This window comes from Pteronotus mesoamericanus, unplaced genomic scaffold, assembly GCF_021234165.1.
Source record: "Pteronotus mesoamericanus isolate MK-2021 breed Mesoamerican mustached bat unplaced genomic scaffold, CSHL_Meso_final scaffold_137, whole genome shotgun sequence".
Lineage (NCBI taxonomy): Eukaryota > Metazoa > Chordata > Mammalia > Chiroptera > Mormoopidae > Pteronotus > Pteronotus mesoamericanus.
The window spans coordinates 3,263,848-3,275,166 of record NW_026555306.1 but is presented as its reverse complement, the minus strand read 5'-3'; the positions used below and the strand labels follow the sequence as shown (position 1 = coordinate 3,275,166).

The following is an 11,319-nucleotide window of genomic DNA, read 5'->3' as shown; positions in this document are numbered from 1 at the left end:
TTTGTGACAATATTTATGGACCTTGGGGAATTATGTTAAGTGAAATAAGTAAGACAGAGAAAGACAAATACTGTATGATATCACGTACATGTGGACTCAGGAAAAAAACTGAACTCAGAGATCAGAGGAAAAACTGGTGGTTGCCAGAGGCTCAAGACTGGGGGAGGGGCAAAGTGGGTGAAAGGGCTCAGAAGGTACAAATTTCCAGTTACAAATAAGTTTTGGGGATATAATGCACATCATGGTGACTATAGTTAACAGTAGTGTTTATATATTTGAAAGTTGTTAAGAGAGTAGATCTTAAAAATGGTCATTACAAGAAAAATTTTATAACTTTATGAGGTGATGGACATTAACTGAAATTGCTGTGGTAATTATTTCACAACGTGTACATATATCAAATCATTCTGTTGTATACTTTGAACTAATAAAACATTCAATGTCAATTATATCTCAGTAAAACTGGAAAAATTAAAGGAAAAAAATTGACAGAAGTGTCAAGGAAAGAATGAGAGGCAGGGTGACCAGAAAAGAGGCTTTTGCAGCAGTTTGGGCAAGAACATTGGGTGTCAAAACTGGAACAGTGAGGCCCAGAAAGGAAGAGACAGATAGTAGAGGTATCAATAAAAGAGGGCAAACAAACAAGCAATCAAACAAACAAACAAAAAAAACCCTGGAAAAAGAGCACTTTAATAGTGTTCAGGTTAACACTATCAATAAGTAAGATACTTCAACATCATAAACCCATTGATATGATGCGCTGAGAACACATTATTTTTATGATCTCCTTGCCCGAAATTCAGAACCTCAGTCCAATTATGAGAAGACATATCTCCAAATTGAGATCCATTCTATAAAAGAATTGATACGTACTCTTCAAAATGTCAAGGTCACAAATACAAGGAAAGCCTGAGATGCTGACTGGAGAAGACTAAGGAGGCACAATGAGTAAGTACAGAGGGTATGATCCTGGGACGTAAGAATGATATTCGTGGAAAAACCAGTGGAATTTAAAGGTTTATATACAGGGCGGCAGGGCAGGCAGCGGCCTCGGCCCGAGTCCGCGAACCTCGCTCGTCCGCGGTCCCGGCCTGGGCCCCGGGCGCGCACAGGATGGTGGGCCGGCTGAACCGGCAGGACGTGCCCGAGCTCGTGCACACGAAGAAGAAGGGCGATAGCGTCCTGGACAGCCGGATTCCGGGACGTCTCCCTGGCCCAGCCACTGGGAGCTCGCGGCGGCTGGGGACGGCGGCGGCGGCAGAGGAAAGCTTACGCCTGCACCCGGACGTGGCGCACGCCCCCCCAACCCCCCACCCCCGTCCCCTACTCCCCGTTCCCCACTCCCCTCCCCGCCTACCCGCCCAGCCTTTCCGCGGTCCAGCCTCCCTCCCCCATTCCCCTCTCCCCACCAAGCCTCTGCTTGCGCCTGCACGCCAAAGCTCCACCCCCCCCCCCCCCCCCCCGCTCCCGCGTTCTTTGGTGACGGGGTGGAGTTGGACCCCTCACCGCCAACAGAAGTGAAGTACACTCCCTCAGTCAGGCCAGCACATCATGGGTGACATCCACCTGCCCTTGGGCCTGGCTGTGGCCTCCTGCAGCCAGACGGTCACCTGCATTCCCAACTGCACGTGGCGCAACTACAAGGCCGAGCTGCGCCACAAGCCCACCCGCTTCCTCAGCGCTACCATCGTCTACACCAAGCATCCCAAGACCGGCTCTACCACTGCCAGGGATGACAACTGCCTCAAGACGCTGAGGAAGCTCCTGTCCAGCGTGGAGCTCCAGGCCGCAGAGTTCCTGGGCGAGGTTGGACCGGCTTCTTCTGCTGCCCCGGTCACGCTGGGCCACGACATTCTCACGTGTCATTCATGCCCCTGGGAATCTAACCTAGAGATACTTCTAAGCCCAGCCTTGAGGGGGGCGGGGGGGATGGCACTGCATCTTATCATAATTGAGAGAATTTGGTTTTTAAAAAATTGTCAAATTGTTCTTAAAAAGAGTCTATTTCTAGTTTGCTGCTGCATAGCCCTCCCCCAACCCCACTCCCGCCATCAAGTCTCAATTTGATGAGAAAATAGAGAGACTACAGCAAAAGGAAAGGGACCGCAATTTGAAATAGGGAGGGAAAGGAAAGCTCCTTTCCCATTGGTCGGCTTGTCTGAGAAAGAGCCTGGAAAAAGTCTCTGGAATGGAAAGAGTGAGTTTTAAGACATTTCAGCCCAGCGTGTCTTCGCTGCATCAAAAGCAGTGCTAATTCTGTGAGCTGTGACGCACATGTAGGTTCAGTCTGTGTGGGGTTCATCCCATTTTGTATTTCCATTCCCATGTCCATTTTCTGTTCATCGAAACGCTTCAAATTCTCTAAATCTTTTCCATGACATCAAAAAAAAAAAAAAAAAAAGGCAAAACAAACAAAACCCCAAACAGCAGAATAAGATTTTTTAAAAAGAAAAGAAAAGGTTCATGCCGTGTCCGCCTCTTCGGGAGGGTCAGATCAACTGTAGGCGGATTTCTGGAGCAACGGCTTTGGTTCCGATTCCTTCTACCAGTTGGTTGCTTCTGAGCTCAGGGTCTGGCAGAGCACCTTGCGCCCTTGGCATCTGGTCACGTCCCCTCAGGCTTGTGTAACTCTCCTGATGTGTATTTTAGGGTTTCTAAGCGCTTTCCTGTTTTTTCATAAGGCAAAACATTGGGGGGAGGTAGGGGGAAAGAAAGAGAGAGACGTGGCATTTTAAAAGAGTGCTTAGAAAAATGCTTTCTGAGACTCCTTGAGGGGCTTTAATTCACAGTGGGAACTGGTGGCTACAGCTGGGACCTGACGCCACCTGGGAGGAGGCAGGACAGATGTTCCTGGTGATCTGGTTCATCAGGATGTGTGTCCTCTCCAGGGACCCTGGGTCAACGGCTCTTAGGACTTTGATTGTGTCGCGTGGTAGGGGAATTCCACCGGTGCCTTCGGTCTCGGCCTGAAATGAGGCAAAGGCTCCCCCAGATGGAGTCAAAGTAGAGACGGATGTGCCAAGGCCCACTCCAAAACCTGGGTATTTGTGATGGTGCCCATTTCCTTCATTTTCGTGTAAGTGACATGCATGGCATTGAGTGTGAACTGAAGAAACTTTGTGAATTCAGCGGAACCGGCCTCAGAAGCAGGGACAGCGACTGGGACAAGAGGGTGCGGTGGGCCAGGCTGCCACTGGCTTCACCCCCTGCCCGCCCTGCCCGCCCTCCCTCACTCCAACACTCACTTCTTCTTTCTGCCAACCCCTGAGGTTTCTGAGAGAAGAAAATGGCAGATGGCTTTTTGCTCTTGCAATACTGGAAAGAACAAACTGTGACTATTTCCTCGAATACAACCCAATCATGTCAAGCGTTAGACGGTTACAGAGTGTTTATTGTAAGCCCAGACTCCTGCTGCACCTCCGGGTGTCTGTTGATGGCTTCCCTCTGCCCTGAAAGCAGAACTGATGGCTCTGGGGGTTTCCCGGAGCCACACCAGGGACTTTTGTTCTGAGGAGAGCAGGTGTGATGACAATCACCTTCACCTAAAGCATCGGAGGCCGATAGAGCCAAACTGTCCAGTGCCCTCTTCAGACTTAATATTTAGTCTGTCGTGCTTCTGACTGGAAGCATCCTCTGGTGGAGCCTGCAGCGGGCTGGACCGTCCTGAGTCTGCCCCGGAGGGGCTCAGTGGGGGTCCCCTCAGCCGGGCACTCTGGGGCCCCATAGTCTCCTTAGCCATGCAGAGCAACGAATGCTTCCTGTGTTTGGAAAAGCAAATTACATGGCCTTTATGATAAAAATGGATTTGTCTCTCTGATTCCATAATCTTGTTCTTTAAGACAAGTGATCAATGTAATTTTTAAATTATGTTAAGAGAATTCCCAAGGTTTTGCCCTGGCCTGGTGGGGACACTTGAGTGAGGTCAGGAGAGACAAGGGCTGGAGTACATGGCCTTCGACCACAGCAAAGTTCAGAGATGTCCACATGAGATTTTGGTTTAGAGGAATTGCGTTAAGTTCAGGCAAATCATTCTAGGTGGAGAGAGAACCTGAATTATATCAGAAAAGTAAGTAGAAATGAGCGATTATGAATGAGCAATGGGAATGAAAAAGCAGGTTTTATTTTGTTATTCACTAGGAAACAAACTTAAGTTCCAACCCTTTTCCCTCAAACCTGCTTGGCTAAAAGTTGCAGAAAAAAAGACACCAATGAAGGCTCAACAGGACACTTCAGGGCAGATAAATAACATTGATCAATGGTGGATTCATGCTGATTTGCAAGGCGGAAGCAATGATTTTTAAAACTCACTCAGGAAAACCAGACATTCCTAAGTGTATCTGGGAGATAGTTTACTTATGAATTAAAGTCTTTTATCTCAGGCTCTTAAATGATGGCTTTCCTGCAATGAAGATAATTTGTATTTTCTGAAAAAAATGTTGTTTTCAAATCCAGACCTTTTAAAAAAGAAGGATTACCTTTTCGTTGGACACTTTTCCAGTTTCTAACCTTATGAAATCCAGAATACAACCTGATGAAATCTATTTTTTAAATTTATCTTTGACATCTCTGTCCTATCCCATTTTGCTTTGTGACTCCTTCATTTAACAATAAATCATCTTTTTAAAAAACCATTTATAGTTTCCTTAAAAGTGTGGTGGCAACCTTATTTTTCTGATTCAGATAATTGTACTGTGGTTATGTAAGATGGTAAAAGTAGGAAAAGTTGGATGAAAGGTATATGGAAACTATTTTTGTAACTTTTCTGTACGTCTAAATTTATTTCAGATCAAAAAAGATTTAAAGGGCTTACACTCAAGCGATCCCCACACCGTGTTTATAAAAACTGAAGCGACAAAGAGGGAGTGTGCCCTAAGATTTCAGCGTAGTTTCTGCCTCGCCCTTTGCTGATAAAGGCTGTAGCCTTGGGAGCTTCTGGAAGCCACTTTGGATGCAGTCTACACTGCGGTCTAGTCTACACTGAAAAGAGAAGTCACAGAAAGAAAGCTTCGTAGTGAAGTTATTGGACTACTGGATTCTGCTTGGCTTGAAGCTCATGCGCTTTACAATGGCCCCCTTTCCGGGAAAATAACATCATTCCTTACTATATTATTACTGTAACGATGTCTTTTCTTAATGTCTTACCCAATTGTTACTTTTTATACAGAGACTTTAAATGTCTTGCTGAACTTTGTTTTCGTTAGTGTTGATCTAAAGCAAAGGGAAATGATATTTTTGTATTTATAAACACTTTGAAATTAGAAGGTTATGGGTAGATATTTTTCATGAGTTGTACTCATCAGTCTGAAGAACTTCCTTTGCCAAATTTGAAAATTATAGTTTTGAATTAAATACTTCATTAATATTAACATGGTTTTCCTTGCTTTGCTTTGTACCGCATGGATTCTAGGTATCTTTATTTATGACGACATATTCAGCTCTTCTCTGTGTCTCTTTTTTAATATCTTGTTTATGTTATTACAGTTGTCCCAGTTTTTCCCCCTTTGTCCCCCCCCAGACAGAGCCCCCCACTCCCTCAGGCTGTCCCCACACCATTGTCCATGTCCACGGGTCGTGCACATATGTTCTTTGGCTGCTCTATTCCCTATGCTGTATTTTATATCCCCATGACTATTCTGTAAGAACCAATTTGTACGTTTTAGTCACTTCAGCTTTTTCCTGATTTCCCCAGCTCCCCTCCCATCTGGCAACCATTGAAACGATCTCTGTATCTATGATTCTGTTCTTGTTCTGCTTGTTTATTTATTTCGTTTTTAGATTCAATTATTGATAGATATGTATTTATTGACATTTTGTTGTTCATATTTTTGATTTTCTTCCTCTTAGACAAGACCCTTTAATCTTTCCTATAATACTGGTTGGGTGATGATGAAGTCCTTTAGCTTTTTCTTGTCTGGGAAGCTCTTCATATGTCCTGCAATTCTAAATGATACCTTTGCTGAGTAGAGCAATCTTGGCTCTAGGCCCCTGCTTATCACTTTGAATATTTCTTGCTAATCCCTTCTGGCTTTGAAAGTTTCTTTTGAGAAATTAGCTGTTGGTCTTATAGGAACTTCCTTGTAGGTAACTGCTTTTCTCTTCTTTTAAGATTCTCTCTTTGACTTTAACCTTTGGCATTTTAATTATGATGTGTCTTTGTGTGAACCTCTTTGGATTCATCTTGTTTGGGACTCTCTGCACTTCCTGGACTTGCATGACTATTTCCTTTACCAAGTTTGGGAAGTTTTCTGTCATTATTTTTTTCAAATAGGTCTTCAATTTTTTGCTCGCTCTCCTCTCCTTCTGGCACCCCCAAGCTGCAAATGTTGGTGTTCTTGAGGTTGTCCCAGAGGCTCCTTACTCTATCTTTATTTTCTTTGGGTGGGTGGGGGGAGGATTCTTCTTGTTCTGATTGGGTGTTTTTTGCTTTCTTATATTCTAAATTGCTATTTTGATTCTCAGCTTTATCCACTCTACTGTTGATTCCCTGTAAATTGTTCTTCATATCAGTTAGTGTACCCTTATTTTTTTCTCTTTTTATATATTTTACTGATTATGCTATTACAGTTGTCCCATTATTTTCCCCTTTATTCCCGTCCACACTGCACTCCACCACCAGAACTCCCCCTCCCCTTAGTTCATGGCCATGGGTCATACATACACATTCTTTTGTTTCTCCATTTCCTATACTATTCTTAACCTCCCCCTGCCTATGTTTTACCTACTATTTATTCTGCTTTTTCCCTGTACATTTACCCCCATTCTTCCTCTTCCCCCTATTTTTGTAATTCTGTTCCTGCTCTAGTTGTTTCCTTAGTTTGTTTTTGTTTTTTTAGGTTCAGTTGATAATTGTGAGTTTGTTGTCATTTTACTGTTCAGTTTTTGATCTTTTTCTTAGATAAATCCCTTTAACATTTCATATAATAAGGGTTTGGTGATGATGAACTCCTTCAGCTTGACCTTATCTGGGCAGCACTTTATCTGTCCTCCCATCCTAAATGATAGCTTTGCTGGGTGGAGTAGTCTTGGATGTAGGTCCTTGCCTTTCATGACTTGAATAATTCTTTCCAGCCCCTTCTGGCCTGTAACTTTTCTTTTGGGAAATCAGCTGATAGTCTTATGGGCACTCCTTTGTAGGTAACTGTCTCCTTTTCTCTTGCTGCTTTTAAGATTCTCTCCTTAACTTTGAACTTGGGTAATGTAATTATGATGTGCCTTGGTGTGTTTTTCCTTGGGTCCAATTTCTTTGGGACACTCTAAGCTTCCTGGATCTCCTGGAAGTCTATTTCCTTTGCCAAATGGGGGAAGTTCTTTTTTCATTATTTTTTCAAATAAGTTTTCAATTCCTTGCTCCTCTTCTTCTCCTTCTGGCATCCCTATCATTTGGATGTTGAAACATTTAAAGTTGTCCCAGAGGTTCCTAAGCCCTCCTCATTTTTGTGAATTCTAGTTTCTTCATTCTGCTCCGGTTGAATGTTCATTTCTGCCTTCTGCTCCCAATCATTGATTTGAGTCCTGGTTTTCTTCCCTTTACTGTTGGTTCCCTGTATATTTTTCTTTACTTTGCTTTGTATAGCCTTCACCTTTTCCTCTATTTTGTGACCATACTCAACCATTTCTGTGAGCATCCTGATTACCAGTGTTTTGAACTCTGCATCTGAAAGGTTGACTATCTTCTGGTCACTTAGTTCTTTTTATGGAACTTTGACCTATCCTTTCATTTGGGGCATATTTCTTTGTTTTGACACAGCTGTTATATTGTAAAGGGAGACCCGTAGGTATTCACCAGGGCGCGGCAAACCAGGTCACTGCATTGTGACACTGTATGTCAGGGAGGGGCCTGAGAGGGAACAATGCAGGGGCATAAAGGGGAAAAAAATGGGACAACTGTAATAGCATAATCAATAAAACATACTAAAAAAGGAAAAAAATAAATGGGACCACATCAAACTAAAAAATCTTTGCACAGCATAAAACCATCATTAACATGAAAAGACAACTTCCTGAAATGAAGAACATATTTGCCGAAGATATATCTGATAGCAGGTTAATATACAAAATTTACAAAGAATCCATACAAATCAACACCGAAAAACAAACAATCCGATTAAAAAATGGGCGAAGAACCTAAACAGACACTTCTCCAAAAAGGACAAATAGACAATACTCATATGAAAAGATATTAGTCATTAATTATCAGAAAAATGCAAATTCAAACCTCAGTGAGATATAGACTCACACCTGTCACAATGGCCATCATCAATAAATCAACAGGCAAGTGTTGGTTAGGACGTGGAGCAAAGGGAACCCTCATGCACTGTTGGTGGGAATGCAGATTGGTGCAGCCGCTGTGGAAAACAGTATGGAGGTTCCTTGAAAAATTAAAAATGAAACTGGACTATGACCCAGCCAATCCACTTCTGGGTTTATATTCAAAGAAACAAAACGTTAATTTGAAAAAATATATGTACCCACTCCTATGTTCAGTGCAGCACTACTTACAACAGCCCAGCTATGGAAACAACAAAAGTGCCCATTAACAGATAAGTGAGTGAAAACATGGTGTTTCCAAATTTATGTCCCTGTACTTCATATTTCCAGAAAGAAAGTAGTTACCATCCTTTGGAACTAGGAAGCCTAAGAGGAATTTGTGTGACAAATGTGGGTGATTGCAGCTGTGGTCATATCTAAAGGCTCAGACACTTGGGTCCTACCGCACCTCCCCAGCCCAACAGGGAGTCTGATGCAAAGAACAGCTGGAAGAATAGCTAGTGGAAAAATTACTATCAGCCAGGTTCTGCGGCTGTGCTAGATTTCAAAACAATCCAGTTCAAGGGGAGCACTTGCCTCCACAGGATTTCCAGTCCTGAGTGGACACAATCACTGCCGGTGACTCCTGACACTTTTTCTTCTACTTTCTGGTGTCCATGATGTGACCTTTCATGGTGCCACAGTCATCCACACATTGCTGGCCTCCACCGTCACCCATGTCAATAGTGTTCAAATTCATTAGGCGATGCCTCCAAACATGGCAGCAAATACTAATAAAACTCAAGGTGACCCTGGGCGCGCAGGGAGGGAGTAGAGGGCACCGCTGGCCAGGGCATGTGACGCTTGTGTGTGTGTGAGAGAGGTGGGGGGTAAGAGGGAGAGAAAGGTCAAGAAAGATTCCATTGGTTCTGCTTTTCCGGAGAACTCGAGCTGATGGAATGTTGCTGATCTATAGGTATCTTTTTATTTTGTATTTCTCTGTCACTTTCAGTCCACGCTGATAGTGCTCTGTTAGTACAAAATTTTCTTAAAAATATAAATATTCTATAAATTTTATGGGTGGGATTACCCATAAGGCAAACACGACGGTGCATATCTCTTTGATAGAGGCCCTTGTTTGTACCTGGAGCCCCCTTTGTGATACAATTGCCTTGAGATTCCTGGTCGCCCTTGAGTTTCATTGGCAGGGCCCAGGAGCTGTGACCTGGGATACGTAGAGGACACCCTGCTTCGCTGAAAGGCTCCCTATGGTGGCATCATCCTGGGTAGTTCTGAGGCCTTACAGACAACCTCACGGCTTCACCCTGGGCTTGATCTTTGCCAAGAATCTGTTTCCTAATTTGAGGATCTTGTCATTTGGAGAGACTGGGACTGAGAAACCGTTTTATTTGTAGACTCAGCCGATCCTGGCAACTCTATGCATTTCCCCTCATATTTTCTTGAAAACTGGACACTTTCTCCCTCTTTTTCTTACATCTCATATCCCTCTTCTGATCATATGCGGCTAAAAGAAGCCACTGCATACATTCAATATTCTGTCTAGAAATATTCTTTCTTTAAGTATATTTTATTGATTATGCTATGACAGTTGTCCCATTTTTTCCTCCCTTTTATCCCCCTCTGCCCAGTACCCCATTCCCTCCAGGCCCCCCCGACCCCGCCCTTAGCCCATGCGCATGATGTGACCTTGTCTGACCTAGCCAGGGAAGCGACACAACTCCCCCTGTGCCCCTTTGAGGGCAGGGAGTCATTAGGGCTGGGCCAGAATGAACGGCAGGGGAGTCAGACCCCACCCGCTGATGGGGGAGTGGCAAGGTCACGCTGCAGGTGGGAATGTGGGGTAGTAAATACACTGTTCACCTTTGGAAAACCCAGTCTGAGAAACACACTTAGAGAGCGCGTCTCCCCTTGCCCCGACGGTCTCCCGTGATGTGTCTACCACCTGCATCTGCACTCAGATTTGCATATTTCACCGAAAAGATTGAGCCCTGAAGATTCCAGCGGGGTTGATGACCCCAATATTGCAAGTAGAGTTTACTTAACTAAGGGAGGAGCCAAGCTGCCCCTGCATTTGTCATTTCAGACCCTGGGCCTGGGAGTGGTTTTTCCCTTTAACACATGGTAAATTCCAGGTCCGCAGATTGGGTCCTTGGATGTGGGTTGGTATCTGCACGCTCATGAGGATAAACTGATTTAAGGACACCGTTGTGCTCTACAAAACTGCTGCGGACGCTCCTACCCGACCCGCACCTTCACCGTGTACACTTCCCACTTGGGGGACACGTCCATCCCAGGGCTTGTTCCAGCTTGTCCGAGGCTCGGTCCCATTAGCGGAGCTTCCCTCTGGCGGGGATCAATGCCCAGAACCACCCTAATCAGGGCCCGAAAGAGTCCATACGAGAAGGAAGTCTCACCTGTCTGAACATAGTCGCCGTGCATGGTCTACAGGTGAGTAAGGAGACCCAGGCTCACCGGGCACTGCAATCTGGTGGACTTCACAGAGTCCAGGTGTGTATGCCTCTTTCCTATTTTCTGAGGATGCTCTTTATTGGAAAATAAAGCAAGGCAAAACAATTATCAACCTCTTGGTTAATTTTAAATACCCACATTTTAAAATTGAGGCAATGAGACCAAAAGTATCCTACCATATTGCCGCTGTTTAGAGGGTTTACAAAATTATGATAACCGCGCCCTGCAGGGAGCGTTAGATGGGCCCAGTTGTAGGACGGACGTCTCTCTGTGATGGTGGCAGTCACCTCTTAGGGAAAGGAAACCAGCGAGCCCCTTTGAGGTCGTGAGGTCTAAGCCGGGAGCACCTCATGCTTGGCTCACCTGGGATGGGTTCAGCTGCAGCTTGGAAACAAGAAACCCAGGAAGAGCCAGAGCGATAGGAACCAGAGCGAGTCCCCGGGCCCCGAGCTCTCCCAGGACCTGCTGAGTCGAGGCCCTGGCTCAGGGATGTGTTCCGGGGAGGAGGTCCTGGAGCGACCTCCTCCAGGTCGCTCTCCGCATCCGAAGGGGCTCTCCGAAGGCAGCGGCATGGCCATTTAA

General features: G+C 44.9%; 1 pseudogene; it reads left to right on the top strand.

The window, feature by feature from the left end:
• The first annotated feature begins 1,113 nt into the window (after nt 1-1,113).
• Nucleotides 1,114-11,319, top strand: LOC129082677 (refilin-B-like; annotated as a pseudogene).